A 9,016-nucleotide genomic window follows, 5' to 3' on the forward strand; every position below is an offset into this window, starting at 1 on the left:
CAAAACAATCTCGGCTTTCAAAAAAAACCCCAATCTTCAAAACCTCTTAGTTAAATCTCTTTTCAGTTCACACAGGAAACCGTACACACTCCCAGAACTTCATCATTATAAGAACCGGAAATTCATTCACAATCCTCATAATAATAAGTCTTCTCCATCTTATGGCTCCTTTTCATTACAGGATTCTAATATTATTTACATCATTACGTGTACTGTTTGTCAAAAACATTATATAGGGGAAACTCAGAATGCTTTGGTTGTTCGACTACAACAACATCTCCGCAATATTCGTCTGAACAATATTAAAACACAACTGGTCTTACATTTCCAAACTCACAAACCAGAGAACCTGATCATATCGGGTCTGGAGACCGGTCCCCTCTGGACCTCGGGACAGAGGAAATATGCTGAACGTTCTTGGATCCAGAGGCTGGGAACACTGACACCCTATGGCCTGAATGAAATTTGTTAAACCTACCAATATGTGATGATTCTGATTTGATTTAACAGCCTTCCTTCCCTTTTTTTTTTTTTTTTTTTTTTTTTTTTTTTTTCTCCCCCCTTATATTTTTCCTTCTCCCCTCCCTTCTTTAAAACCCCCCTCCCCACATTCCCTATTATTATTATTATTATTATTTTTTTTTTTTTTTTTTTTTTTTTTTTTTTTTTTTTTTTTTTTTTTTTTTTTAATAATAACCCGACCTAATCTCACAGTCCTAATCTTAACTTTTTTGACATGAATTTGAATTCAAATTTTACTGCACCCCTAACCTTAACCCGCAACACTTTCCTGCCCTAATCTTAACTTTCCCTTCCCCCCCCCCCCCCCCCCTTCCCCTCTCCTACTACCCGCCATCCTCACCCTCTCCTAACCTTAACCTCCCTCCTTCTCTCAACCTTAATCCTTTCCACACCCCTAACCTTAACCCGCTCCTCCTCCCAACCTTAACAGTCTCCCTTTCTTCATCTAAACCCCAACCCCAAAAAAAAAAAAAAAAAAAAAAAAAAAAAAAAAAAAAAAAAAAAAAAAAACCTCCCCTTCCTTCTCCTAACCTTAACCCCTTTCCTTTTCTCCAAACCTTAATCCCTTCCATACCCCTAACCTTAACCCTTTCTTCCTCCTCCTAATCTTAACCCCTTCCCCCTCCTAATCCTAATCCTAACCATAAAACCCCCCCCCCCCCCCCACTACCCCTTATCCTTACCCTCACCCCTTCTCCCTTTCCTAACCTTAACCTCCTTTCTCTTTTCCTAACTCTAATTCTTTCTATACCCCTATCCACAACCCCTTCCTCCCTCTAATCTTAACCATCTTCCCCTTATAAGCCTAACCCTAAAAAACCCCCCCCCCCCCCCCCTCCCCTTTTTTTTTTTTTTTTTTTTTTTTTTTTTTTTTTTTTTTTCTCTTCTCTCTCCCTCCACCTTTCTCTCCCACGGTGAACACAGGCAACTCTAATAACTGACTCAACGACACCAAGACTGAAAATCGGACCATAACAAGATTAATAAATCAATAAAGTTTTGGATCTGACTGTTCTTGCCTTGCCTATGCCTGTGTGACTGCTGATATTGTATGGCTTAACATCTAGGTTCTCTGAGCTCCTCTCAGACTCGGTATCTACCCAAAGTTTTTTATCTCCCTTAATCTTATATAACTTTTATATCTCCCCTCTACTCTTATGAAATTTTAATTTAATTTGATTTCCTCTTTATTTATTGATTCCATTAAATATAATTATTTTCTTCTACACTCATTCCTTTAAACATAGCTCCACGCACACATAGGTACACACAAATTATTTCTTTTACATATCTATATATATATATATAACTATATATATACATATACACACACTAGTTATTTATTATATATAGAGCCAACTAAATTTATTCTGGTGTGTTATTATTCTTGTACCTTCCGATTGTGTGTGTTTAATAGCTTTTTATCAGAGGAATATTGGAATGTCTTTGTTTTCTGTTTGATTTGCACTTTCTTATTATACATGCTCCCATTAAAAACAACTTGTCGGAGCCTCTGCATGTCTTATTATAATTTGCATGATTCTAATAATTATTACTTAATTTTAAACTTTCACTTCTTAAATGTATTGCAACATTTACCCAACCTATAGCACTTATACTCTTATACTTAATTTTAACCAGTGCTTTTCTTAGTTTGATACATAAATATTAATATTATTATTATATTTTTGTTATTTAATTTTCCTATTTCTCTTTATTTATGTTGATTTCTAAATTATTTATTCCTCCCCTTTTTTTTCTTCCCCCCTTACTGTTACATTACTGCATAAAACTCGGCCATTGGAGAGCCCAACTTTGGGTGCTGTGGCTTCTGACCGTCCGCCATCGTTCAGCAGTCACACTGGACATGTGTTCCTCCTTCTTCTCCTTTGTCCCCTCCTGGACTCGTACCCTGGGCCTCGGCAGGATGGTCCTTCACCTATCCTGCTTGGCTACAAACACAGGACTATTTGTCAACTGTATAGTGTCCCCCTTTTAACCTTTATTTCCCTGACATTGCCCACATAAAATAGAGTTGCTCTTGTTTTCCCTTCTTTGGGCTGTGTTTTTTTTGTCCTGTTCCTGCCGGGTTTCGATCCCTGTTCTCTTGCTCCTGGGGCCGTTGTGTTGCCACTGGTCCACAGGCTGCATAGGTCTCATTGCATATAATGTTAACATAATCCCCAATTCTTTTCTGGATGAAAAAACCCCTCCTTTTCTTCCCCCCCCCCCCCTTTTTTTTTTTTTTTTTTTTTTTTTTTTTTTTTTTTTTTTTTTTTTTTTTTTTTTTTTTTTTTTTTTTTTTTTTTTTTTTTTTTCTCTCAACTATTGCAGATTATGAAAAATTCTTTTTGGTAGGCCCGTGCAACTTAAATCATACTATGATTTACAAACCCAAACCCTAACCCAACCCTAACCCCTAACCCTAACCCTAACCCTAACCCTAACCCTAACCCCTAACCCTAACCCTAACCCTAACCCTAACCCTAACCCTAACCCTAACCCTACCCCAAAGCACCGGCACATCCTTAGCTACAACTCACCAAGTCAACCATGACATAACCCTAACCCAATCTGAGCCATCGCCACGACCAGCCAGTCGCCACCAGGGGGCCTCACTGCCAAGCCCAAGCCCCCAAAGCACCGGCACATCCTTAGCTACAACTCACCAAGTCAACCATGACATAACCCTAACCCAATCTGAGCCATCGCCACGACCAGCCAGTCGCCACCAGGGGGCCTCACTGCCAAGCCCAAGCCCCCAAAGCACCGGCACATCCTTAGCTACAACTCACCAAGTCAACCATGACATAACCCTAACCCAATCTGAGCCATCGCCACGACCAGCCAGTCGCCACCAGGGGGCCTCACTGCCAAGCCCAAGCCCCCAAAGCACCGGCACATCCTTAGCTACAACTCACCAAGTCAACCATGACATAACCCTAACCCAATCTGAGCCATCGCCACGACCAGCCAGTCGCCACCAGGGGGCCTCACTGCCAAGCCCAAGCCCCCAAAGCACCGGCACATCCTTAGCTACAACTCACCAAAGTCAACCATGACATAACCCTAACCCAATCTGAGCCATCGCCACGACCAGCCAGTCGCCACCAGGGGGCCTCACTGCCAAGCCCAAGCCCCCAAAGCACCGGCACATCCTTAGCTACAACTCACCAACAACTGGGACCCCTTAACAACCGAGGAAGAAACCCACCCTACCACCCTTCGTACCCTAACTTCTCCCACCATACCACCGGTTATCACTCCCCCTTTATCTCAGACCATGAAGACCAAAAAAACCATAGAAACTGTAGCCCAGATTCACCACCCTACCACTCAGTCCCCCAACTCATGGACATTGCAACCCATCAACCCCATCACCCACTCGAACGTTTCAGTACAACTATCTGACAATATCTCTCCCATTCCCACACAGGTTGATGTTGCTGGTGCCGAGGAGGACCAGGCAAGGCAGTGGACCCCCCATGATTCAATGGCACTCATGATGAAAGGGTCAAATAAAGTCAACCATGACATAACCCTAACCCAATCTGAGCCATCGCCACGACCAGCCAGTCGCCACCAGGGGGCCTCACTGCCAAGCCCAAGCCCCCAAAGCACCGGCACATCCTTAGCTACAACTCACCAACAACTTCTTGCACCCATTTCTCCCTTCCCCATATTCTCTACATATCCCCAACGAGACATCCAGGACTCACCTCTCCACTTATACTCATCTGACCCTACGTGCTCCACTGAGGGACATCCTGCTGCAACCTTAACCCTGGACTCGGATCAACCTACCCAGCTAGACTCCTCCCCTCCCCAAGAAACCCACAATCAATCATCATTCACCACCACCAGCCCTTCAGCCTCAGCCCCCACTACTTATCCTCCCACCTACAAACCAGTACATCACATCGCCCGTCCCAGTAGAAAAATCCAAGACTGGCAATTCAGATGTAGAAAACCAATAGCCATCTTGGGAGACTCCAACATAAACCGCATCCCTGGACACAACAACCCCATGCTACAAATGGACAGCTACCCCGGAGCCAACGCCTATCATTTTTGGAAAATCTGTGAGAAGACCATCCCTCAACCTACGGTAAAAACTCTCATTTTTTCCATTGGCATTAACAATAGGGATCAGGACCCCAGACAGACCACCCTTAAGCAGTTGAAGGCCCTTTTCCGACAAGCTAAGTCGACCTTCCCCAACGCTGACATTTACTTTCCATTACTCAACTACTCATCCCATCTCACCCCGACTCAACAAAACAACCTCAAGTTAATTAACAACACCATGGCTACTTACTTTCCATTTCTCACAGAAATTCCCCACGACACTTTTAGGACTGAAAAGGACAACATACATTGGACAACAGACACTGCTAAGGCTATCTTTTCCAACTGGTGCCAGCTATTAAATTTACAATAAACAACACAAACAACCTGGACGACTTACTAGCACAACCAACCTGTACCTTCTATGGACTTCCTAACTCCTATCCCCTTTTTTTTCAAAAAAACAAAAAAACCCCCTCCCCTTTCCTCACCTTAACCTCACCCCTTCCTTCCAATTCTAACCTTAACCCCCTCCCTTCTCCCAATCCTAACCCTAACCCCTCCCTTCTCCCTAATCCTAACCTTAACCCCCCTCCCTTCTCCCAATCCTAACCCTAACCTTTCCCTTTTCCCTAATCCTAACCTTAACCCCCCTCCCTTCTCCCAATTCTAACCCTAACCTTTCCCTTTTCCCTAATTCTAACCTTAACCCCCCTCCCCCTTTCTTTATTCTTTCCTCTTCTTTCCCCAAAAGCAAAACCTAAAACCCTCTTTTTCTCAGGACTTTGGAGCAGAGCAGGAGAGTGAAGACATTGATTCCACAGGCCTGGGCCCACCGTGCCGGGAGACCCTTTAAGATAACTCTATCCCCTCCTCCCTACACGGTCTTCTCAAGCTTGTGCCTGTACTTTTCCCATCGCACGGATCCCCCACAAAACCTCGGACCCACTAATAGCTCACCAGCTAAAACCCATGCTCTGCCCCTGGCAGACCAGGGTTCGATTCCTCATGAGGACAAATAAATTCTTATCAACTCACAGGAGACTCATTTCATTTTTTACTAATCTTTTGCATGTTCGTTATTTTCTTTATATTATAGCACTTATTTGCATGTTTTTTATATATTTTATATCCTTTTATATCTTTTATGATTGTTGGGAACTCCCTGTTTTATAGCACTTAATTTTATGGTTTGTTTGTTTGTATTTTTAAGCACTTATATTTTAGCACTTTACTAACAATTTTAGCACTTACACCCAATAGTTTATTTTACATCTCCTGTCTTAAGTTAAAATAGAATATTATTTAAATATAATCCTAATCTCCTCACTAGGATCCGTGCGATGAAGACTGGGATGTTATCCACCTACCTTAACTTCACTCAGGACCCATCCCAGTAAACTTGCTAAACTTCTCCCGACAGGTTCCTCCTCTTGCTCTGCTGACTTGCTCTGTCTGGGGTTCGAACCCGGGTCTCTCGAATGGAGGTCAGCTCCCCTTCCCGCTCCACCACCTTTCCGCAGGTCAGTAGGCCAGTGCACCTTAGTTTAATCAAAACACTTAACCCTAACCCAACCCCAACCCTAACCCTAACCCTAACCCTAACCCTCATCCCTATTCCTAACCCTAACCCTAACCCTAACCCTAACCCTAACCCTAACCGCCATAACCCTAACCCTAACCTTAACTCGCGCCATAACCCTAACCCTAACCCTAATTTGGCTCTAGTTACTAACCCTAACTAGTTATAACCCCAACCCTTTTTCGAAAACGACACTTCAAAATAGGTACCAAATGACTCCAAATGCTCCGAAACGTGCTCCTAACCACTTTCTACCTGGTGGATTTTGGCCTCCGCACTTGGTCAAATTTTCCTTACGCTCGTATCCCATTCGTTCCCAATGGGAACGTCTAATCGTCTGTAACTCCGGAACCGAACGTCCTAGACGCTCGGGGGTGGCGTCCGCCAGACATAATTCGGGGGCGCTGAACGCGCTGGTCCTGGTCCCGTGTCTCTACGACCTTCCGTTCCCGAGATATGACCTTGTCGTAACGGGAAGTGACGTATCTCCCGAACGGAAGATCCTACGGACTCGGGGGTGGTACCGTTGGAAAGGGCGTACCCGAATTAGTGGGGATAGAGCTTGGTTTCGTGTCTCTATCACCTTCCTATCAAAAGTTATTCAAGAATGTCTAATCCTCAAATGTCTAATCGTGGTAATCATCCCTATTCCTAACCCTAACCCCTAACCCTAACCCTAACCCTAACCCTAACCCTAACCCCTAACCCTAACCCTAACCCTAACCCTAACCCCTAACCCTAACCCTAACCCTAACCCTAACCCTAACCCTAACCCAACCCTAACTCTAAACCCTACCAATGCCGGTGCCTGCAGTCCATGTGAGGCGTCATCTCTGACCCCCCCACGCCTATGTGATCAAAATTCCTTAATTATCAATATTCTCTCTATTTCAATCAGACGGCTTATTGCCCTAACCTTAACCTGGTCATCTCCTTGACCAAGCCCAACCCAGTCACTTATCCTAACCTTAACCATTTCATAACCCTGGCCCTAACCTTAACCCCATTTTATTGTAACCCTAACCATAACCCCATCTGACTGTAACCCTAACCTTAACCACATTTGACTCTAACCCTAACCTTAACCCCATCTGACTACAACCCTAACCTTAACCCTATTCTACTGTAACCCTAACCATAACCCCATTTGACTGTAAACCTAACCATAACCACCTCCATCTGTAACCCTAACCTTAACCCCATCTCACTGCAACCATAACCACATCGATTTACGAATCTACCCCTAACCCCACCTGACATTTCTGGGTTCGGCTTGGTCCCCTGTATTCAGATCACTCAATCCAGTTCCAGTGTTTAATGTCTTTTTCATATTGTCACCTCATATTCTTGTATTATGATGTTCAACAATCATTGTGAAAAATCTTTTTTGTATTTTCATTCATATGCTAATATAGGAACGTCAGAGTGATCTGGTACAGCATTATTATGAATATTTTTCTGCATAATTATCATCATTCAGTTCAATAATGTCACACTACAGATTAATTTCAAAACACTTTATTTTTTTACAGACAAAAAAACGGGAATACTTACCACGACCCTACATAATTTCTATACTTACCTGTTTAATTTATATTTATGAGCACAGTATCTTCAAATATTCATTTACAATTTTTTCCTTACCTGTTCATATTTTACAAAGCCAATTATTACTCACCTGTATATTGTTTTATCGTCCCTCATGTCCATATGCAATGTTGTACCGGGAAATGTTGTTACCCTCCCTTCCACCAGACGGCAACAATGAGTTTCTTTACTCACCTTTAACCTCCCTGACGCCGCGGCTTTTAAAATTTAAACACCGCCGGCTTTATTAGTCTCATTCCTCTTCTCTCCTGCCGATCTGGAAACACGGGACAACATTCCTGATGACAAACCTCCACATTGTATAGGTCAGAATTCGTGTTCTATTGCCTGAAGAAGGTCTCATTCTATGACCGAAACGTAGCGCATATCCTGTACGTAGTCCTATTTGTTTTTTGTTTTATTTTTGAATAAATACTTTTCCGAGGAGAAACCTTGTCCTCGCCGGTATTTACTTACCTTTTTTAGAGTGTTGTACATTCTCCCCCGCTATTCGGGAAGACTTTTCACACTCATTAAGACACGTACGGAATGTTACAACACGAGAGGGACGATCTCTGGACCGTAGTCCGTTACGGTCGCCGCAAACGACTGCCGCAGAGCGCCGCGGCCGCTCAACGCTCCGGCTCCGGCCAACGGCGGATCTCCAACGGCCAACTCCGCCCGGACCGCCACTTCATTCAAGTCTCCGCACACCGGACCGAGAGCCGACACCGGATTCCTGGAACACAACAACACACACGGGAAGCGGTTCGGCCCGCACACAGAATCCAATCAGATGACCCGGACTTCACAACTAAGGTCCGTATTCTCCATAGGGTTATTATTGCAACACATCATCTGGTCAATATTTCAACGGATCAGGCTCCACCCACCATCAGCCGTATGACACAGACCTTGGCCGCATTCATCAGGCCGGCGTTCCCCACGGAGTCTACGAACCTCCTCATCCAGGGCAACGCCATGAACTGGGAACACACGGCACTCCTGATCCTGAAAGAACATTATAACTCAATTATTGAAAAAGAAATTAATGACCTGATGTTTTTCAAAAATCTTGACTGGCACGGCCCCTTCCAGATCGCCTCCATTTGGGCCAAAAGGAGGCTGGGCCGCCGCCTAAGGGCCGACACCATCCCACAGGCTGAGGCCATCATCCTGGCCCAGCTCTCAGACCAAGTCCCACCAACACAATCCATAACCACAACACACAACAATAAAGTCTCTCCCCCCACAACC

The sequence above is a fragment of the Echeneis naucrates genome, chromosome 14, assembly GCF_900963305.1.
Source record: "Echeneis naucrates chromosome 14, fEcheNa1.1, whole genome shotgun sequence".
NCBI lineage: Eukaryota > Metazoa > Chordata > Actinopteri > Carangiformes > Echeneidae > Echeneis > Echeneis naucrates.